Source organism: Condylostylus longicornis, unplaced genomic scaffold (assembly GCF_029603195.1).
Source record: "Condylostylus longicornis isolate FDR11 unplaced genomic scaffold, ASM2960319v2 ptg000148l, whole genome shotgun sequence".
Taxonomy (NCBI): Eukaryota; Metazoa; Arthropoda; class Insecta; order Diptera; family Dolichopodidae; genus Condylostylus; species Condylostylus longicornis.
Window position 1 is genome coordinate 495745 of NW_026578116.1, and position 25111 is coordinate 520855.

The 25111-nt window shown below is 23.0% G+C and overlaps 1 protein-coding gene across 1 annotated transcript in view; it reads right to left on the reverse strand.

Moving 5' to 3' along the window:
* Nucleotides 1-25111, reverse strand: part of LOC129615825 (MATH and LRR domain-containing protein PFE0570w-like) — a 165538-nt gene that overhangs the window by 127619 nt on the left and 12808 nt on the right. Inside the window, exon 2 of the mRNA XM_055531206.1 lies at nucleotides 15238-15461. The gene's annotated coding sequence lies outside the window, so the exon portion shown is untranslated. The remainder of the gene's footprint in view (nucleotides 1-15237; nucleotides 15462-25111) is intronic.

The window sequence follows — 25111 nt, forward strand, 5'->3', positions numbered from 1 at the left end:
TTTTGCATTTTAAAATTTTCAATAAGTTTGGGTTTCATGAGAAAAACAATATCGAATTTATGAGAATCACTACTGATTTCATGAGAAAAACAAAAACAATTTTAAATATGATAAATATTATTCTAAATACCAAAGATTTGTGCTGATTACCAAAAACATATCTTAAATCATATTTAAAATCATATTCACTAAAGTTTTTCTAATACAAAATATATAGGTACTCGTATATATTCCTTGATTATATTTGTTATACAAAATTTCATTCAAAAATTTTTTAAAATATTTATTGTTTTCCAACACCGTCACAGCAGCTTTTATTTTCTATAGAAAGTATTGTTATTTGTTTTTTAATACAAAAATATGATTTTCGCATTAAAAATTTAATTTATACACTACCTATCTTTTATGAAACTGGTAATTTCTTAAGGCAAAAAAAAATTTTTTGCGATTAATTTTTGTTTTCAATGTTGGAAACAATATAGAAATCTTAAGAATATAGAATTCTATTGTATTCAAAATAACATTTACAGTGTTTTCCAAAAAAAATAGTAATTCGTTTTGATAAAATCTTTTGAAATGTTAATTTCTTACATAAAAAAGACCAAACACCAAAGAAATAAGAAAAACATAAAAATCATAAAAACCACAATTTTAAATTATCTTCCATCATCACCCCATTCAAAGCAAAAATTTTCAAAAAGTTTTGTCCGACTTTTTCTTAAATTAATCTCAAAATATCTTTTGAAATTAAAAGTAGTAATAAGAAAAAAAAAACCAAAATATCTAGATTTTTACCAAAATATCTAGATCATTGTACAAATTTTTGTTAACATATAATAAATGAAAATTAACAGTTCCATTGTATTTATTTTATTTTCTAGGTAATATTTACTATAGAATTGAAAAACAACAAAAAAGACAACAACAATAAGAAAGAAAAAAAAAATAAAGTTAATTAGTTTTTAACAAGTTGAAAACATCCCGTTATACTTAAAATATTAGTAAATCAAAAGATGCTTAAATTACAAATATTTTGTAATCGGTATACTTTAGACGTACTTTGGATGTACTTGTAAATGAAAAACAAAAAAAAACAAAAACAATGTTATGTTACTGAAAAATTTCTGAATTTCAATTTGATTCATCTAAATTAGTGTTATTTTAAGTAAGATCAAAATCTCTTAATATAAATTTAAAATTCAAATAATTTTTTTAATCCCAACCGACCATTCCTAAAAGTAATTATAATTTAATTTCTAGATGTGAAATTCAATTACCAAACAATTAGAATTGAATATACGAGTAGACTCAAAATAAAATTTTAAATTTTAAATTTCATTAAAAGCATGCGCAGCTACATGGTTATCATGCATTCTTTATTGTAAATACCGCTAAAACATTTTTCCTCAATTAGAATGAAGTTTTTCGTTTAAGTCTTTTGTTAATATGAGCAATAGAAATTTCATCAAGTACCTAATAAATGTCAAAATTGTCTAAGCTAATATACTTTGAAAAATATAAATTTGGTTCTTAAAAGGAATTTACTTTAGAAAATAAAGCAATTAGTTTCAGTAGCGAACAGAACTCAAATAATAAAATTTAAAAAATTCTGTTAGTTAATATTTTAGATATTATTAAAAATATAAAACGGGCTCCTATAGTTAAATTCAGATTTTCAAATCCTGATATTCTCAAAACATTTATTGGTTTATTGCTTTACCAATTCCAACTAAAATATTTAGTGTCAAAATAATCAGCTGATTTTTCTCTATAATATGTAGAGAATGGACACAGTTGCTGATCTCTTCGTATATTATCATAAAAAGGTATTGAATATTTTATAGAAAATTATAAGAAATAAATGGTCGAGTTGATAACTGAGCCACCACCTAAAGGGCTATATAAAAGTTTATCAGTTATATAAAAGTTAATAGTTAGACCCGATTCCCACCACGAAGAAGTGGAAGTTTTCATATCAAACGAAAACTCGACATGCGAAATTTGGTGCCATCACAAAATTTCATTGCATTCATTGGTACAACAATGTACAAAATAAATATTTTAATCACTTTTTTTTTTTAAATTTCATTTTTATCTTATCATATTTTTGAAACACGTAACTCGTAATCACTTTATATGTTTGTATGTAAAATAATTTTGTTAAAGATTAATAAAAATGAAAAATTTTCAAAAATCTTATCAATTTAATTTTTAATTTATTAATGGTTATATATACATATACATATGTATAATGGGCTCAAATATATTACGTTCATTATAAGTATTATAAATATCGCAAATTACATAAAAAGTAAAATGATGAAGAAAAACATTTTCGAGATTAAAGAAAATTTATTTAATTTCAAAATTTATGATGAAAATTAAATCTTTTTTGTGTATACAAAAAATCTAAATAATAAAGTCACCGTTTTTTTGTTTCTTTTCTTTTTATATATATTGTAAATTAAGTTACCAGGTCACTAAAATTAGTGAAAAGTATAGAGAAAGAAAAGAAAATTTATATTCGAGTATATTAGCAAGTAGACATACACACTCATACATAGATACGGAGTAATTTTTTAACGTAAAAATTACCGAACAATTTTTCAACATTAATAATAAATCGTTATTGTATATTTATAGGCGCACATTTTCTTTCTTTCCCATCTTTTATACGTGATTAAATAGAAACATTATAATTTTTTTTTCATATATTCATTATCATTTATCTTGTTAATAATTACTTTAGAAATTTGTTCAATAATCACGTTTATTAATTTTTTTTTTTGTGTGTTGTTTATTAAAAGAAAATTTCTATTATTTGTTTTCCTTCATTTCTTATCTTTTATAATTTCTAAATATTTGTTAAGTTTTATTAAAAAAAATTTTGTTAACTTTCTTTTTTTGCTTATACCAATTTTTTGTTTTTTGTACAAAAATCAAAGAATTTATGAGTTTTATGTTTAATGTTTTTTAAACAAATATTTTATTATAGTATAAAAAAATTAAATTACTTTATTTTATAATGAATAATGAATGAAAAAATTGCTTAAATATTTATTGATGACTTTGTTTTTTAGGTATAATAAAGCTATAATATAGTGATGGAATTGTTACAGAGTGTTTCAATTATACGATAATCTTAATGGTTTTGAGATAAGCCCTGCTTTACTGAAAAAACGTATATAAAGAATATTAATTTTTAATAAATGATCTTTGTATTTTTAGCACTTTTCCAAAAATTTTTTGAAAAAAAGTTTACAAAACTTCTACACCCTTGAAGATAGAAAGCTGGAATTTAATACGTACTTAGATCTTCACTAGAAACTTATTTCCGTAGAGCAAAATTTTTACCTATCTCCCCACCTCTAGAAGTTATACACCCTCAAAACCCCAAAAATGGTCTTTTTTATGCAGCGGCTTGCTACCCCTAGCGCGCTATACTATATCTAAATTTAAGAAAAACAAAATGGCCATTCAAATTTACCGTTATCTAAAGTCCATTTTTTCCAAATTTTTGATGCCATTTTTTTCTAGACCCCAGCCTGTAGAAGCTTGAAATTTTAGGGGCTTTTAGACATTAATCAATAGTTCATTTCGTTAGAAGAAAATTTTTCATTCATTCATTTTTCGATAGTTCATTTCGTTAGAAGAAATTCCATCTCTACCCCCTATCAAGTTATCGCCTCTTGAAATTTGTAAAATTTGAATTTTTGACACGTTATATTTCCGAAACCGCGAGCTTTTTCAAATTTATATAAACGCAAAAAGCTAACGGTAAATTCCATGACATTAAAAACTATAATTATTTTCCTTAACTCACATAATTAACCCTTAAAATCGAGCATTATGTTAACCCCTTTTTATATTAATTTTTGCTTTATTTGAAAGACTGCATAAATCGTTCATCCTAAATATATGCAATCCTAGTAATAGTTTTGTATATGAATGAAAATAATTTTAATAGTCGGATAGGTATACATAGACTGTAATTAAAAGCAGAATTTTCACTTGTTGAAGGGAAAAGTGCTACAATACAAACCATTGGTTTGACCCAACTTTATTATTATTCAGAGTCTATGTGAGATGCATTTGTTAAATTCTATATTATAAAATATGAATGAATCTATAGAGAATTTCCGGAAATAAAATAGAATTAAGAATTCTTTGAATTGCACTTTAGGCATTCTTTATTTTAGTTAAACTGCAATTTATTTTTTTAATTGCATATCATAAAGAATTTAACAAAATAAATTGATAATTCAATTTAAATAGGATCATGTTTTTAATTTAATTTGTATGCAAAAAATCCTTTAATTAATTTTCCGGCCCAAAATGCGCATATAAAATTGAAATCTTTCATACCTGATAAACTACGTATTTATTTAACAGATATTTAAAAGATAAGTAATAGTTTATCATACTTCTGTTCATTATTTTACAATAACTTGAATTTCAAATTTTAAGTTTCTTGGCATTTATAGTTTTCTTATATAATATTAGATGATTAGTTGTAGATAACATTAAAGCATTTAAAACTATAAGTTGACCTAAAACTTAAATTAAACTATAATTGTGTATGCTCTTGTAAATAAAAATTACATACAAAGATTTGCGATTTTTTTCTTAATTTGATAAAGGGTTCACTATATAAAAATCGTAAAATTCAATTGATATTGAAATATTCAAAAACAATAAAATTTATCTTTAATAGGTAAATCAGATATTGAAGGTTTTATCAATTTATAAATTAATTGTGATATGTAAAAAAAATTATATATAATTTTACAATAAAGTGATAAAAGATCATAAGGTCATTATACAATTCGCAATGATTTAAAATTAATCTTTTCAAAATTTAAAGAAAAATGCTGGATTAAAACTTTATAAGCAAATTGTATTAAAACAAGAATTGTATGATTAAAGCATTGGAAAATCATACATACATATCATACAATTTTCACTAATACATTATTATATACTGAATATTGTAAAATTTTACGGATTTTAAAGTTTACAAATCATTACTGAATTCGAGCATTCTTTTGAATTTTTGAAGTAATTTTTAAATACATATTAAATTGAGACAGAAATTCTGTCTGAGCCCTTAGTTTTGCGATTGCTGTTTGATTGTAGAATTGTTGCGCATCGATCTAACCAACTAAACTATTCCGTCAATTTAAATCGAATGTTTTTAATATCATTTTGTTCTATACAGATTTTAAATATAATTTTGTCAAAAACTCGATTTCTGTAATCTAATTCATTACTGTTAAAAAATCGATAATGAGAAATTTTTTATACTTAAAATATCATTTTCATTGTTTCGATAAGTGCAATGTTGTCGATAAATATTATGTAAAATTATGTAACTGAGTATTCAAAAATGTATAATTTTATAGCTATATAAAATTATAAAAAGGTTCTGCTATAAAAATTCGGAACTGAAACGATTTCAATAATCATTCGAAGTATTTGGCAGAAAAGCAAGTTGCTCTATATCTCTGAATTGCAGATTTAAAATTTGCATTATATACACATTCAGGTTCACAACTGTACTTTACAAAATATATTTATATTATGTAAGTATGTTATATACATATATTAGTACACAAAATAATAATTGAATAATTTATAATATGAAAGATAAGCAATTCGTCGATTTAAACTAGCCTTTCTTATATAAAATGTTTTTCTCTCTCTCTCTCCCTCTATGAATTAAGGTGTAAAATAAAATGTAAATCTGTCAACACGTTGACATAATAATGTACACATATATCCATACTAAAACATTTACTCAGCAATAAACAACACCCTATGCATATGTTATGTTATAATACCTTTTAATTAAACATCTTCTAATACTTTATCACTTATAATAGTTTGATATATAAACATTTCATATTCAATGTGTCATCATGACAATAAGTATATACATATAATAATGTAACATCAAATTACGTATTATAAATATTATTTTTAAATTATTCAACAACAAAAAATCTTTATAAATGAGAGCCGAGGAAAAAAAAATATAAAATAGTAATGAAGAGAGACAACAACAATCAATGATAAAAATAATTTGAAAGACACCATTTAACTTGAAACACAAAATTGACAACATTCCTTACAAAAAAAAAATTGTCATTAATTTTTCGATGAAAGTTTCAAATAATTTACAATAATTTTCTTCATCAATTGTCTGTAAAATTAAAGTTTCGTTTTCTTAAATCGCAGAACTAATGAAAAAGATGTTTTTTATTCAAACATACTTATAGACGGCACATATACACACTTAAGCAAGCAAGAATTTAATGAAATATTTTAATTTTTATAATTTCTATGTATACCTATATATTTTTCCCATACTGTTAAGCATTTAGAAGAGAAGAGAATTTGGTATATTTTCATTGCCGTGTCATCAATAGACATTTGTGCGTCTATTGTAAACTTCAAAATGTTCTATTCAATTCCATCTATAATAATCAATAAATCTTCTTTTGCTAAACGTCAACATTGGCATTATTCTTTTCTTCTCTGTTTTTTTTTTTTTTGCTGGTTAGCTTTAATATGTCATGGCTTTCATCATCATCGACATCATTCATACCATTCCATTATGCATTATTATTATTATAGTGTATGTAGAATGAGGGTAATAAGACAAAAAAAAAAAAACTAAAAATGAAATGAAGAATAAGAAATCAGAAAAATTAACAATAAAGAAGACAAAAACAAAAAAAAATCTCGTCAAAGTAAATTTTATTCAAGTTTTACATAGACTTAAAGAATCTCTAAAAAGCAGGTCAATAGGGATTTACGGTTACAACATTCTCTTTTTTTTTTTCTTCTCATTTTATAGTTCCTTTTCTTTTTTTTTACATCGTTTTGTCTCTTTTTAATATTATTGTGTATGTATATAAAGAAAATAATTTTGTGAAATTGGTCATGATGATGTTGATATTGATTGATTATGATCAATTTTAAATAGTTTTTCATGATCATTAATTTTTCTTAAAAAAAAAAAAATGGAAACAAAATTGTACGCATCTTTCTATCTTACTCATTATGTTTAAACATTAATTTTTATATTTTAGATATTTTTAATGTAATAACAATGTTTGTGTAAATTAAAAGAAAACCTTACCTAATTTTATAATTTTCTATTTACATACCTATATAATTTTGCTTACATAAAAATTAATTTAAGAATACTAAATGATTTCTTTAATTTTATAACTGTTTATTTACAAGTTTTAAAACATAAATTTGTAAATATTTGAAAAAAAAAAAAAACAACAACATACAAAACAAGCAATTTGAAATAAAAAAATTTTTTAAAGAAATTGTGAATTAATTTCCCTAATAAAATAAAACTGTTTTTTTTTTTTTTTCATATTGTGATAATGGTGAATTTGTACTGATTACTTTTAATGGTGATTAAGCAATCAATATGGGGAACGTCAAATATTTAGTGCATATCATTCGAACTATTAAAGTCATTCCACTGTCATCAATTATTTAGAAAATGATTTCTCCATTCCTTTAAATAATCACAAAAATTTTATTGTGATTTTAAGTAATTTTTATTGGTAAGTTGAAAAAATTAATATTAAAGGTAAATATATGCTGGCTATAAAATTGAGAGGACGATCCTGAACTGTACTTTAATAATTAGAGATCTAAGAAAAAATTGCATAGTTTAAGGGTCATTGGCTTTCCTATATTATTAGTTGTATTCAGTACATTCGTAAGTAAATATAAGTACATTATAGTAGCATAATGCATTTTAAAAGCGTCGAATTCTGAGTCGATTTTGTTTGTTTTCCCGTCAGTCCGTCCGTCCCAAAAATAATTCAAAAACTAATTGAGCTTAGTTCACCAAATTTTCACAAATGATTTATTATAGTAAATGCCAGAGTTTTATTTAAATTGGATATGATCAAGGCACTGGTTCGGGTAGCTGCCATACGACTTCAGAATTTATTTGACTATATCTTAGGAATTATAAAAGCAGTAATATTGAAATTTTATATAAGCGAACATATTAGTAGGGTCAATGTGTTTGATAAAATTCGTTGAAATTGCTTGGCTTATTCTGGTAGCAGCCATACAGAGAAAATATTGAAAACAGAGTACTGAAATTTTCCAAAAATTGACAACTTATGATAATATGACAACTTGAAATCATATCCTGTCCCATAGTCATCTATGGCATATTTATTTGCACATACGATAACAAATTACGGGTATACGGGTATCACAGAGTTGATACGGTCAACTCTATTTTTTTTCGTTTATCTATAAATTCTCTTATTTACGTGCTTATATTCATGTGCATATATGTGTGCACTATGTACGTACGTAAAGTATGTTAAATTTTTTCCTTGAAAATTTTTCATTTACAATAAAAAACAAAACATTAACAATAAAGAATTTTATTTAACAAACTTAAGTAAAAATCTAGAAAATATAAGGAAAATAAGAAGTTAAAAAGAAAAACATAAACGCTCCTAGAAAATTATTAAAAAAAAAACTTATTTCAGTATTATTACGGGCACATACAACAAAAAAACAAAATAAATAAATAAATAAGAAAAAATTGCGGTTTATGGACCATTGGGTTACCTATATTGTATAACCACAAAAAGGTAAATATAACTAAGTAACTATAAGTACATTCGATAAATTATGATTATTCTAGCACACTGTTCCACTGTTCCACTACTCAATCAACAATAAATTTTATCATTTTATACACTATGGTGCAGCAATTGCATATTTTTTCCTCTCTTTTTCAATTTTAATTGAAAAAAACTTCAATTTTGTACTTGAATAATAAAATTCTTTTTCATAAAATGTCACGTAAATATCACAGAAAAGTTAAAAGAGTATAAACAAGCACCCAATAAAAATCCATGAACATTTTTTTTATTATTTTATTTTTTAAAATAAAATAAATTAAATTTGATTAAAAAACATTATGTTTGTGTGTTAGTGGTTATGTGTTTGACTTTTGATTTTAATGGTATTTGATTTTCGTAATTATAGATACTGCAGCAGCACGGTTTAATCGTTTTCAATTCGGTTATTGACATTTTAAGAACATTACATATAGGTGTATGAATATACATGGCATTATTTTAAGAGAAATAAATCTAACTTATAACAATTGCATTGTTTCTATTTGACATGCAATTCAATCAATATTAGTCATCACAATATAATGTTTTGGGGTATGTCATCTAGTTGATTATATTTTTAGTTCAAGACTTGGTTGTTTTTTATTCTGGTTTTTATTCTAGATTTTCAATTAATTGTACGAGTCTGGTGACTGTCAATATGTCAGACTGCAATAATTATCTCTTGAATTCAGACTTCACATTCAATAATTTTGTTACGAACTCGCTTACGATCGCTGTCCCAAACTCCAACAAAAAAATTTTAATTTTAAAAAATCTAACAGTAAATGTGTTTAGAATAGAGTAATTTCTATTATTTGCAGGCAAAACAGAATCTGATACCAAACAGTGTTTACATAATATATACGGCTTTTATCAGACTCAGATTAAATCTTAGAACTTGTGGAATATGCATGTATAGAGTATCTAAAAATTTCTCGAATTTCAATCAATTGAATTCGGGTACCGAATACTAAAGTATTGTAATATTTTGCATTTATTCTAAACTTACTTAGGCGTAGTTTTGTCTGATTGCCACAATTATTATGTCGTTTATTCGAGTTCTTAGTAATTTGTAAACACTTTCCAATTTTTTCAAAAATTCATCAACATTGTAGTATTTGGCGATTATTAGAATTACAGTTTTTTTATTGTAGAGTGGCATACTAGTGGTAGAAAATATTGCCTTATTGGTACTGAATATTTTGGTAAAAATCTTACAATATTCATCATATTATATTCATATACAGGATGATTCTGAAAGTTAACAACAAATTGGTTAGAAGATCGAAAATAGGTAAAATTTTTGTTCCGGACTGGAGGCTAAATCTCAAGGGTTTCCGAGTTCCAGGGATTTTAACGAATTTTCACGAAAATTTTTACTTTTCCAGGTTTTTTTGATTATAGCTTCCATTCTGAAAAAGATAGAAACTTCAAACAAACAGTTTCAGGAAGGCTTAACAAAGAACTTAAAATAGCAATGCTCCTTGATTCTGTATTTTATGTACCTTCGGAATGCCAAGCATTCGAACTTTAAAGAAAATAAAATTTTTCTCTTGATTTTTTTAGTTTTTTCTAGCTAGAGAATTTCGTAAAAAAATTTTTTTTATAGAACCTTAAAATTTTTTTTATAGAACTTTGCCTAGCTGCTTAAGCTTTAATTTAAGTCCTCTAACATTAAAAAAGTTTTTATGTTACAGAAGAGGTTGCCCAAAAACCATTTCTATGTCAAGATTTTAAAGACCCTATTTTTTGTTTAAAAAACAAAAATTGATTTTAAGAAATTTGAAATTTTTGAAAAGAAAAACTAAAATTTTGTATTTTGAAAAACATAAAAAAAAATCTAGTAATCAAAAAATTTTTTTCGAAACTTTTCTTGGTAAAGAAAATTTATAGGTTTTTTATTTTTGCCAATTTTTATAAGAAATGGTACCTATATGGTTTGAAATTTTTAAATGCATTTTTCTCAGATTGGGTGCAATTTAAAAATTTGAAAAAAATATTTTCGAAATCTAGACACCATTTTGCATCTGAACTTATTAAAATTATCCAGCTGGAGTGAGTTTTTAAAGACATTGCCATATAAATTTTGACATTTATTTTAATGGAAAAAAATTTTTTTTAATAGGAAAATTTAATTTTTTTAAGCTAATAAATAAATAATTTAATGGGATTAATAAATTAGTATAAGGACCAATTGATGCAACTAATTTGAAATATGCGATTAAATAGAAATAGATTTCAAAAAAGAAGAAAATCATAAATTTTTGCCGGATTAGGTGAATTTCCTAGGAGAATTTGGTGTTTTGTTTTGAGAAATTTGTAAAATTTTTTAATAAAAAAATATTAAATTGAATTTAATTTTAGTTTTATCAACATCTAGTTTGATTTTAATTGAATTTGTGGGTCACAATATCTTCTGTAATATAAATTTTTTTTTAATGTTTGAGGACTTAAATTAATGTTGTGAAAAATTCTATAAAAAAAAGTTCAAGATTTCAAAAAATTTCTTACGAAATTATCTGGTTAAAAAAAAACTTAAAAATAAAACAAGTGAAAAATTTGATTTTCCCTAAACAAAAACCTTACAATCCAAAAACTTTGAGCAAGCAAAAATTTCTTGAAAATGCGTCAAAATCCCTGGAACTCGGAGACCCTTGAGATTTGACACCCAATCTGGAACAAAAGTTTTACCCATTTTCAATCTTCTAACCAATGGTATATGTTGTTGTATAACTTTCTGAATCACCCTATACATTAATATAAATACAGGTATACATGTAGTTATAAGAAAATTTTAGCAATTTTTTTTAAATTTAAAATAAAATTTCATTGAATATTTTTTTGCATTTCAAGTTATTCGAATAAAAAAAAAATATTGCATTTTATATTTTATTATTCGATTATTTCAATTGTTTATCGAATTGCTTCGCCGCTAAATTATTACTGATACTGTATATATGTACTTATAGTAATCAATTCAATTTTAGTTCAAAAAGATAAGTAAAATAAAAATAAAGGAATTTGCAATCAAAAAGGAAGAAAAAAAATATTAAGCCTAAAAATTCCTTTTAAGGATTCTTTTGGTTTTTGTTTTCTTGATTGTTGCAAATTTATTTTTTGTTTGTTTTTAAATTTATTATTGATTGGAAGCCGTTTTGTGGTTTAAGGTTATAATATGCAGGAGGCCACTATCAGTGTCATCCAAATAAAGAAATAAACCATAAATTTTTTTTTTTCATATTTTACTTTTGGAATATTTTTAATTTTTTTTTCTCTCTGTATTTTTCAGTAAATGTTGCGTAAATTAATGTTGTGGCATGAAATGAATTACCCACCTTCTTCTCTCTCTCTCTTTTTTTCTGATTATTTAATTTTCTGATTTTTTGTTATTATTCTTGTTTTGTTTTTGTTGTTGTTGAACTCGTTATTATGAATGTGCAGTTTTAATTTATTTAAGTTTTAATTTTTATTTTTAAATATTTTTAAGTTTGAATTGAATTGTATGGAATTTATCCATGAATTTGGTATGTATGAGTATAAAATATGTTAAAATAAAAGAGAGAGAGAGAAAAAAGGCATTGGATAATATTGGGATTCATAACTTTTTTATTGTTACACAAGCTTTTATTTGAAATTTGTGTGTGTGTGTGTGTGTTGAAAAGTGCTTTTTAATGCAAATTTAATGCTATAATGATTTTTAATATAGTTTCGTTTTTTAATTAAAGGTGATAAAAATATTAGTTTTTTTTTTGCTTTTTTTTGTTTCGATTTACATATTTATTAAAATATTATGAGCTGTTAAATTTGTTAAAAATATTTTTCAATTATGAAATTTTTTTTATATATAATTTTATTTAATTATAAAATGTGTAAAGATTTTGATTATTGATAAGCAGATGGAAATACAACGGTGTATAAGTGAAGGAAATGGGTTAAAATAAATATATTGTTATGAAAATTATAATAGGAAAAATAAATATTGATAGATTACGCATTGATTTATGTAATAAACATAAGTGTGTTTAAAAGCAAATATGGCCAAAGTCGATTTGAGCAGTTTTAGATATTTCAAAATTTGAATTATCTACTGTTTGGTTTATGTTATGTCAAAGTTTGGTCAATGTTCTTCATTTAGTTCACAGGTTGTGTTGAATATCAAAACTTTTCTCAAGAATTTAAAATTATAGAATTTTTCTCAATTTCAAAATTAATTTGCTGAAATGAATTTGAGAATTTTTCGGAAATCAATTTACGCATTGAAATTTTTAACTTTCAATTGAAATGTAATTTCAGTGTGTAACTTTAACTAATTATATATTATTTAAATTTGAACTGTTTAAATAATATATAATTAGTTACAGTGTTAAAAATTAGTTAAACTGTACTTAGTTTCGAAGTATTAAGAGCTAAATAAATTACAAGTATTATACATACTGATTCAGGCAACCAACATGAAAATGTTATAAACTATACAGTGTACTCTTTTTTCTGTATAAACTCTTTAATTACTTTCTTTCATAAAGAGTGTCTAGCGGGAAGAGAGTACGAAATAAGAGGTATAGATTGTTTTTCACACAGGGTATTGTGTATTGGATGATTTAAAATTTAGTTACATAATTTATTCCCGGATATGGCTTATACTACAAGTAATTATAAAATTTATATTAAGCAAACATCACAATTTGACAATTGAACAGTAACATCACAATTTTTCCCAAGAATTATAGAAAAATGAGCAGTAAATATCACAACTTTTCTCAATTAATAGAAAAATTTAATTTTTTTTTAGATCTCTTACACTTATTATAAGTTGCGTTATGAATTGAATACAAACCAATTAATATATTTAAGTTATTACTGTTATTTCTATTTTATTCCAGATAAAGCCTATTAAATTTGTTTGTGCGATAACTCGTAGTATTCATTCGTAGTAAAATTTAATAGCTTTGTAATTATGTATATAGAATATTATCATTCCACATATTTAATAATTTATATAATAATAATTATATATTAAAATATTCAAAAAAAAAAAAAAAATTACATTAACTGCTTACTTATGTGAAAAGGCAAGTCAACGCATTAAAAATACTTACAATTATTTTCATTAACACTACTACTTATAATTATTTAACATTAATAAGGAAATAAAAATTACAAATACTTAATATGTATACTATAAAAAAATTTTTTTTATTATGCTTAGTAGAATAATAAATTATTTGAATTAATTAAATTGGGTGTAAAATTTAATTTGACTCTAATGATTTTTATCGCTAAATAAAATAATTAAACGATTGTAATATAGTTAATACACAATTAATTAGAATCTATAAAAATATGTTTGCACATTGTCTTAGTCATTATATATGAATTAAATTAATTAAAATTTAAAATTTATATAATAAATTTTTATTATTTATATTAATATTAATTTGATCTAATTGTTACATATTTAAAGTTTGTTACTTAAATTATAAATCCTTGAAATTATAAATCCTTTGAGCTTTCACATATTTAAGTAATTTAGTAGGAAAACATAGAAAATTTTACAAAATTTATAAAATAAATTAACATTTTTATTGAGAAATTTTTAAACATAATATTGAATTTGAAAGTAAAATATGAACTGGTTTTTTTGAAAGTGGTATAAGTCCACTTTTTAAAAAGTCTAAGTTAATAGTAATTTTAGTGAGTTATATAGACACCTTCTCTCCACTATTTACAATCACAATTTCAACAGAGTTCTATGTAGACATAAAACAAACAAATTATGTTATTATGATCAATATTTTTAAATTGATTCATACGCAAGCCCATAAATATCTGAATATATAAAGAAATGGACTTATACCACTTTAAAAAAAACCAGTTCATTTATGATTTTCTATATGAATTATGCTTACATTATGTTAATTATGCATATTTAATTTATAATTTATTTGTTACTGGTTTTGTTTAAAAGTCACTAAAATATTTAATTTTTCTATATAGGAAAAATTACGGCAACATCTTTATTACCCAAATTCCTTAAGTCTAATTGTAAAATTAAATTTCAATTTTATTCTCTTAAAAATTGCATCCAATTATTTTATCTTATACATTTCTTTATGTTTAGTGTTAAAGTTATAGTTTTCAGTGTAATTTTATAATTTTTTCATATTATTTTATCTTAAAATGCATCATGGGTTTTATTCTGCACTCAGTAAGAAATTTTCTGTTCATACATACCGGCTGGCTCAATATGCTTTTAAATTTACTTCATATAACTAGGTCATGAGTTTTTGATAAGTATATTTGATAAATCTTAGGAAATTTAAAAATATTTAAAAAAAAATAAAGTTTATTTTCCTGCATTTTAAGCGTTCTAGCTGTTTACAATTCTTTGACAATTTAGCGAGGATTAGAAGGAAAAATTTTAATACAATTTTAATCGTATATTTTGTATGCTGATGCGATCATGTATAATACGTCAATTGAATTTTTATTAAAATTAAATAAAATTTAATATTTAAAAAATAAATTAATATATAAAAAATAAAGTTAAAAGACTTACCAAATGGTAAAAGTTTTTTTATAAATATCCAAATTTTTTATTTCTTTTTAATACTTTTTACTGTTTTTTTTTTAACTATTTTAATAATTTTATATTTGATTTTTACTGTTACATATTTTTACTGTTAATTTTTTTTTTGTAGATTTTGTAATTTTTTTACAAACTTTTCTTATTGATATCTTTTTTTCTCTTGTTTTCTCTTATTTTCTTTATATATAATAAATCTGAAATTAAATAGAAAACACAAATTCTAATTTTTAAATTCTAGATTTAACAAATTTAAATTTTTGTTAAATATTGTGAAATTTTAAATATATTTCAAGTTTTCAACAAAAATTATTCTTAATTTACAAAATTATAACATCTGTAATATATATATATTACATATTCAAGGTGCTCGTGACTCAATGGAATTTGTTCATGTAAATTCATTCTATCTGCCTGCTACGGGAATACAATTGAATCTCGGATACCCCGTATATCTAAATATTATTACCAATATCTTACGTAAATGTGAGAATTTTAAAATGAAATCAGCAATTTTTTTTAAATATATTTGCAATTGATTATCTTTTACGTATATACCTTTAAACTATATACTGTCTTGACGTGATTAACAAACTTTTGTGTGGAAATCAATATTAACTAAGATGGGATTTCTGTTGTTTCTGATTACATGGCAAATTAAAATAAAAATACAACGTATTTTAAGTCAAGTACGTACGCCTGACTGGTCGCCAACAGAACTCCGGCAAGATCAACAAACCATTATTACCTTTTATATATCGGCACCGGTTCATTCAACCACTCACAAATAAAAGAACTTCACAGGCAATCCATTCTTTAATAGAATGCGCAAACTATAACGTAAGTAATTTGATTATAATGACCTTTCTTCATGCTCCCTACATCCCAGAGTGTCTTTACTAATGGTCATCAAGTTAGTCACAAAATGGGTTAACTAAATTTTTATAATTCTTATATTTCCTTTTATGTTCATTATTACGTATCAAATTATCTTAGAAATTAGGCTATGAGAGGCGTGGTTTATGAATATAAATTTAATTTTCACAACTGCAATTCTAATAGTTTCAATTTTAAGAATAGACTATGTGGTTATTTTATTTCTGGGATTTAGTTTTAATTTAAATTTTGTGTTAAGCCATTCTTCTGCTAATTTAAGAGTATTAGCTATTATAAAACTTACTAGTGATTCTCTGTCGCTATTTTAGTACTTTGCAGTTGTATTTTTTTGATAATTTCTTTCATTTTATCAGTTTTTGTATACAGAAACTTTTGAGAGAGCATTAAATATTTTTCTAAAAAAACGACAGCAATAAATAAGAATTTTATTAACTAAAAGTTTAACGCATCTACACCAATTTTTTCGACAAGTCTTATACATTTTATTCATAAAACTTAAATTATTTTAATAAATTATAATAAAGGAGACAATGTAATTTAAGTGTTAAGTATTAAATTTAAATTTAGAAAAATTTCTGTCTGTTAAGACTTCATCAAGTGCATGCCAATATTTAAATATAATAATTTAACATTTTATTTTTTAATATTCAAACAGAAAAATTAAACTCAAGGCAAAAAAAAACCCTTATCAAAAAATAACAGTAAATCAACCTATTAACCTTTTGTGGCGAATTTATTGAAAGAGTAAAAGAGAAAAAAAAACTTAATATATCCATAAAGCTATGCAATTATTAAAGTAAAAAAAAAATTTAAACTTGTCGAATAATTTTCATCTCTTCACAATTATTTTAACTTCATTTACTTGTTATTAATGTATAAACTGGTTGTTGTGTGTATGTGCATATTTAAATGTCACGATATACCTTAAAGGCATATTTTTAAGATTTGTTCAACTAAATTTTATAAAATTTATTTTAATACGTACATAATAAATTATTTGAAATATTTTCAAGAGAGATTATAAATTAGTTATTCAGTTTGTGATATCAATTTATTTGATAATATTTATGTATATATAAAATATTAGAAAAGATTAAATTTTAAACTGATTGCAATCAGTACTGTAATGACTACCTTATTTGAAGACTGCAATCAGACGAGATTGTGCAAAGTTATTAAATGTCAAGCAGTTTAAAATATTCTATTTAAAATTGAGTTTTTAGAAATTTTCAAATACAACCAGAATTAAGGGGCTCAGAAGCAAAGTGACCTAACCCTTAAACCCTAAATTTGTGGCTGCACTGTAAAAAATTAAATTTTGCATTTAGGCCAAAAAATAAAATTGAATATTGGAAATAACCTTTTTGTCGATAAAATTAAATTTGAGACCTAATTTTGTATACATTTCTAACAAAATAAGCAAATTATTTTGGGAGTGAAGGTTAGACCATCTTATTTCATAGCAACTAAATTGTAAGCAGCTTTGTTTAAAAATTATAGTGAATTATTGCGCTTACAAAATGTTAAGAATGTTTAAAGATAACAGTATGTTTTTCCTTAAAAATAAATAATATTTGCTCACTGAACAGTAACCGTTATAGAAAAACCCATATAAATTTCCCATTAATATTCATTAAATGTAATTATTCTCCTAAGAGTCGCCTGTTTTAATTGTATAGTTTTGTAAAATTTTTCAATTAAATATTTTTCTATTAATTAAATTGAATTTTATAATGGTTAAGCGTTTACGTATATCGTCATTTTAACACGGATATCCTAAAATTTGTCAGGGCCACCATTATGTCATTTTCATCATACTGTTGGTATATTTTATTTTTTTCTTTATTTTTTTTCTTGTATAAAAATAACATCAAGGCAAGTCATCATGCATAGTCTTTAAAGATGATAATAAATGATTTTAAGTTGTATTGATTATAAGTTTTCTTTGAAAATGTTTTCCTTCTTCGAAGAGAAGATGTAAAAAAAATGCAAGTGAAAAAGAGAAGAACAAAAAAATAACAAATTTTTTCTGCTTTAAAAAAATCAAATTTTTTTTTTTGAATTTTAATTTTTTTTTTATTTTAATTTTTTCTAAGTATGCAGTAAGTACATAATAGCAAAAATAATTAAATTATGTATTTGTAGTAGAGAAATATGGTTAAATGACTTGAGGAAAATAATTTACCAATTCATTAAATTAATGATGCATGGTAAAATTTCTTAATAAAATAATTTACATATGTTTAGGCTCGGTTTTTTGGTTTCTTTATTTTTAATTTTTTGCTTTTATTGTACTGCACCAGTAATTTTTTTACTATAATTAAATTAATTTTGTAATATTTTGTTAAATTTTCAAGGAAACTTAATTTAAATTTTTTTAAATTTTAAAAATTTTTGATAAAAAAAAAATAAATTACATAACAGAGAAAAATAAGTAAAATTGCATATTTTTAGGGAACTTTTCTTTTTTTTTTTTTTTTTTTTCCTTTGTTCACTCCTAGAAGGAGCATAGGGCTAGTACATGATTTCTCATGCACTAGTTTCATAGCGTCATAGGGTTTTAGGAAACTTAATGAGTTTTAACATGAGTTCATCTGTTTTGCTTAATAGATTTTGAAAATTACTGTATTTTATGGAATAGTAATGCATAAATAATCTTGATTGGCAGTGCATTTTCGATAGTTTTATTTAACAGTAGATCTTTAATTCTTATGTTAAAATAGTTTATAATGAAGTAATTGTTCCAAAGTAAAAGAGATCTATTAAATTTTATTCTCATATAACATAATTTGTTACATCTTATTCACATTTATAAATATTACTTATTCTGAAGAAAGTGGAAAAACAATTATAACAAAGTAATTAAGGAAGAATAAGTAAAAACCGAAATACTTGAAGAAAAAGTATAATATAATATAATACTGCTATTAAAATTCGAAATACCACTGTCATAAACCTTTTTTTAAATATGATCTACGTCCTATTCAAGTTTAATATGTAATTGTTACTCTATTTCTATTAGATTCCCAAAGGAATGGATGGAAGTAATGCATTTTCTCGACTGAATTAGTTTTTTCTCAAATTATTCAAATTTAAAATTGTTTGCACGTTATAAATAGCTAAATTCCGACATTTCTTCAATATTGGAATTTTCTGTTTCAGATTTTTTAATTTAATCTAATAAATATTAATTTAGAAGATTATTACAATCTATAATATTTTTATTAAATAATCAAAAACAAAGAGATTTAAATTTTGTTTATGAAAAAAAAAAAAATACGAAACCAAAATGCAAAAAATTTAATTAAATCTTAAGAAATATTTGAAGTTTTTTTTTTTCAATTTATTTTCATCTACAACAGATTTTTGAGTAACATAGAAAAGGAATAAAAAATAATAACAACAACAAGAGAACACGAAAAATTAAAATGAATTTTTTTTTTTAATTTAAAATATTGTAAGAGGATGGCGGCTGATTGCGCCGTTATATTTCATGTTTACAAATTAAAAAAAAAAAAAAATTGTTTTTTTCTTTTTCTTTGAATTTCATTTTAATTTTAAAAAAAAAAAAATCTAAAAACAATTGAATGATCTATGTGCGAGCGAATTTATTGCAAATATTTTAAATTTAAAAATTCCACACTTTGTTTTGGGCAAGAGAGACTTTTTGTCTTTGCTATAATGGTAAGTTCAATTGTATTAGTTTTTGTGTTTTTCTTGTTTTTTTCCTTTTTTTTGTAATTCTGGTTTTTCTACTTCTGTTAACCCATAAAGTTACGGTCTATGCACCATTTTAATTTATGCGTTACGTTATAAAATTTTTTTTTTTTGTTTCTGGTTTTTCTTTTCTTTGCTTATTAAAGAAATTTCAATCATTCTGTTAAACCGCCAAAGGCATAATTATTACTATTATTATATTTTACAATGTTGCTTTTTATGCAGTTGTTGTACAATTTATGTATATAACTGGAGTGTATGTGTATATATATGTATGTAAAATCATAATGATTATATTGGAATACAATTTAATTTACACTTTTTGTAATTTTAACAATTTTTTTTTTTGTTTCAGCTTTTTTTTCATATATTTTCAAAACTAAATTTCAATATTATATGTTTACATATTTGTATAAGTAGGTTCAGAAAAAATGCTCTACATAAAATATAACGCGAGCTCGTAATGCAAAAAACTTGTACGGCTATTCATTTGGTTTATTTGAAAGGAAGGAATTGTGATACCACAAAGAAACCAAAAATTAGAAATTTTTAAAAATTAAATAAAGAAATTTAATTTGTTTTTAAAATTTAAAGAAATTTATTAAATATATTGTAAATTAATAGCCATTTTTTTTTTTTAAATAATTATAATGATGATTTATTTTTAATTAAATTAAGTACTTATATACTTACAATGAAAGTTTAATAACAGTGGACACTTTCAATTTTAAATTACACATACAAGAGACAATTATTCTCTTTTCACTATTCTGTACTCATTTTTAATATTGAAAAAAAAAAAATGAAAAAAAAATTTGAAATTAATTGATACAAGTTGGAGAGTAAGAGAAAATTTAAATAATCTGTTGATGATTTGATGACAATTAATGTTGCTTGAGATTATAAAAGTGTGTATATACTTATATTCTCATTTATATGTACATATATAAATTTAATGGGTACTTACTACATTGGTAAGATATTTTTGGCAATCATTCTTGAAAAAGGGTGAAAACAACTTCCGTATTAAAAATTCGTAAGATCTTGTTTCTGAACTTTCTGAAAGCTTATTTGAGTATTTAATTGTGATAAGAATACAATATTCTAGAGCATGTGTACTTACAAATTTTAAAAATTTCGAATTGAATTGAATAATATATCTGGCTTTGCAATACAATTCATATTTAAAATAATTGGTACAATAGGAAAATATGTCTGGCTGCATGTGTTCTGTATAACATAATTTATATGTAAAATGAAGGAAATATGACAATGTCATTGGCTGGAATAACGCTACAGTTAATATAAAATAGATGTAAACTACTGCAAAATTATTTTCAACAATTTTTTTTTAATCAGAAATGAATTTTAATATAAATTATTTTAAGCAATTATTTAATTTATATTTCAATTATTTGACAAAAATTTAGTAAATTCATTATATTTTATAGTTTATGGTAATATACAGAGGACAGTTTTTGTAATAACACAATAGAACTACTTTTTGTAAATTTAAGAAACTTAATACTTACTAGTGCCTCTCAAAAAAGTTGTTCGTTGTGTACTCGTAATTATAATAATTTTGTTCGGTGTATCTCTATAAACTATATATACACAATGGTAATACTGATATTTTTGTACAATCCATTGCAGCGTAAACGCTACAAAAGTTCACGTTTACCATGAACATTTGTGAGGTGTTCTTTAGCTAGTAAATAAAATAGAGATATGTAATTCTATAGGCTCTTTATAAGACTTGCATACTACGTCCGTGATATAAACTTAAATGAAATATTCTAAATTCTAAGAGACTAAAAATTTTACTACATCCTGAATTTAATTTGTTTAAGCTTTTATTATGTTAGAAGAAAAAATTAATAAAACTTCAACTACACATTTATACTTTAGTTTTAGTATATATAGGTCTAAAATATAAATAGGGCTCGATTAGATAAATAAATTTTCAATCACGAATAAAATTTTTCTTATTTGGATTTTTCTTTTTTTACTATATTTTTTTTTCCCCTCCTGTATGTAATTGTACTGAAAAGTGTGAAAATTTTCTACGCTTATTAAACGTTTATAATTCAATTTTTTTTTAATTCTTTCTTTTTGTTATTTCTTGATTTCATCTTCTATAAAGAAAATTTTTGAATATTAATAAGTCATAATGAGTGTTTAAAACAAAAACCAATTGAAACGTTTAAGAAATTTTATTTTTTATTTGCAATGATGAAGTTGCGGTCAATTTGATTGATAAGTTGTCAGTTACGTAACGTACCATACGTTATTGTATACAATCGAATAAACTATATACAAGTACAATTATATGAGCGATGTACATTACATGGTAAGTGTGTGTGTATGTTTGCTAAAATTAAACGATTTATTGTCTTATACAAACATAAATTTTTCTTATAAAAAGTAACAAAATGGAAAAATGATAAAAAATTATAAATGATATTGCATATTATTCAATAAATTTTGGATTGGAATAAAGAAAAGACAAAAAAATATTTTAAGAAAATTTATGCTATTTTAATAAATTTGAATAATTAATATACATACACAATACCATATATATAAATTTAAATATAATTGATGTATAAATAACCTTAAAATATAGGTACTTTATGTAATTATAAAATTAGTACTAAAAAATATTCATTCAGCTCTCTTAAAATATTATCAAAATGAAATAATTTTGAATTTTTAATGAAGAAATGATGAAAATTGCTTTAGGCTTTTAAATTATACTTGTATATGTACTCTATTCGAATTTATAATGAATTGCCCGAATTTTTAATAGAAATCTAATAAAAAATGTACTAAAATTTAAGGTATAAGAAAAAGAAAAAATATAAAATTAGATTTTCAATATTAAATAGATGATATATCACGTGATGACTCCAAAAAAAAAAAAAAATGTTACGATGGTGTAATTTAATCATATATTTCAAATAATTTCTCATATATACTATAGTCTTAATACATAATTTTTATGCGATATTAAATTGATGACTATATAATGATAACAATCTATATATACATATATATTTCAATAATAAATCTTTATTTTAATTTTAAATCTTTCAATCTATATATGACGTGCGATGATTTGTGTAATTTAAAAGTCAAAGTTTTATTTGAAAAATTTGAAAAAAATCGCGTTATCGCTTAAAGCCGTGTTCTTATTTTATAATGCTGCTATATATATACAATACGATAATCTTTAATAAAATTTAATATTATTACAAAATACCTAATATTAATCAAAATATATAATTTCAATAATTTATAATTTATACATTTTTTGCAATAGTATACGATTTCAATTTTTGCACTTTATATTGATCACATTGTAAATACAATAAGGGAAGCATTATAATCGCATCAAAATTCACGAGTTGAATTTTCGCATCAAAATTACGAGTTGAAAATATTTGTAATTTGTGGGGAATTTAGTAAATTTTGAGGTTATATATTAGTTCCCAATTCCAGTAATTATATTGTATTCAGTAAAAATTGAGGCGTCGAAATCAAATGTTTGATATAGGGGTTGAATTGATACTGTTGCCCATACATAAGAAAATAATTTAACCGTAAAATTTTACGTTTTAACTATGAAAGAGCAAAACAAAATATTTTAAAGAATAATAGGATCTATACACTAAATGTTTACCAAGGAGAAAATTTTAAAATTATTAAGCATATTTTTAAGAAAATACGTAAATAATATTTTCTAAGATGTGCTATTCGTGAACAAAATTAGGTGAAAAATATTTCATTGAAGTCGGATTCCAAAAAGTAAAACTCAAATTAAAAATCAAATTAGAAGTTTTTGATGTGAACTAACTAATAAATTACTATACCCTTCTTGAAATTCGAAATAAGCGCACATATAAATGATATTTCGCTTGTTATTGAAATATTACAAATTTTAGTTAGTTATTCATAAAATACACAAAGCTGGTGATAATATGCTGGTCACATCAGTTTTTTTTCTTAAATATTCACTGTTTCAGGAACTAAAATCAAAAAAAGAGAACAAAATTATATATTTTGTAATTATATGATATTTTAAATAACAGTTCCCTTTGAATGGTCTTAAAAAATTTACAAGAAATAATACAAGTAATATCTATATATATATAGATAATTTTAAACATAGTTGATTATAAATTTCAATAGAAAATAAAACGTCAACATTCTTTTTATAAGTTTTCTTTTTTATAGAAAGGAAAAAGTTAATTACATTAATTGTATGTTTGCAATATTTTCTCTATATATTAAAGGAAATGCATGCTGAAGTAATAGCATACGCTTTTCCTTGCCAATAAACATAATAATTTGCATATGGTATTAAAAAATATAAAAAATAAAAAAAAATGAGTTATGAGATTCTTCGACATTGGGCAATTTTCGAAATCTGCATATATTTCACATTCGCAGTTAATATAAAAATATGGAATTATGTGCAAGAACCAGAATGTTGAAATATTTCTCACCAATGTCTGATATAAAATTAAATAAACCCTATATACATAACAAATATGCTTGTAAATTTTTGGATGAGTGTAAAATTTGGAATCTTGTAAGCAAGTGGACGCTCATTATAAATGAAATTATGACAGAATTATGCTCATGATTACAGAGATGCCGGATTATTGTGCCGGTAATTTATTTACTATAGTTTATTAGTTGTTTTATTACCGGATTTCAAGTATTAGTTTGAGTTTTGGAGGGAGACTATTTACAAAAAAGGAAACTTGAATTCTTAAGTTAATTTTTTGTCTATATATTGTTTGCTACAAACTTACTAAAAAAATTTATACTTTGTGTATTACACATATGGAAATAGGATTAAAAGAATTAAAAGTTTTTCAAGGTATTTGAAAATATTGATGAAATTTTTTCGCATACAAATAAAGTGCAATGTTAGTATTACTTTTAAATTACAAATATATCTATTAGAATACAAAAAAAAAATTAACATTGAAAATAACAAACAAATTGTTATAAGGAAAATGTTACGAATATCACACCGTCAATTACTTAAATAATAAATTCCTTTAAATTTTGCATTTTAAGTACAAGCAGCTTATATTAATTCTTTATAGAACATCTTAATTTTAGGCATTGAATGTTTTTTAAGTAAAAGAAATTTGAATTGTATAATTAAAATTTTTTATTTTTTTTTCCAGATTTTTGAAAAAACTTGAAATCCTTAAAT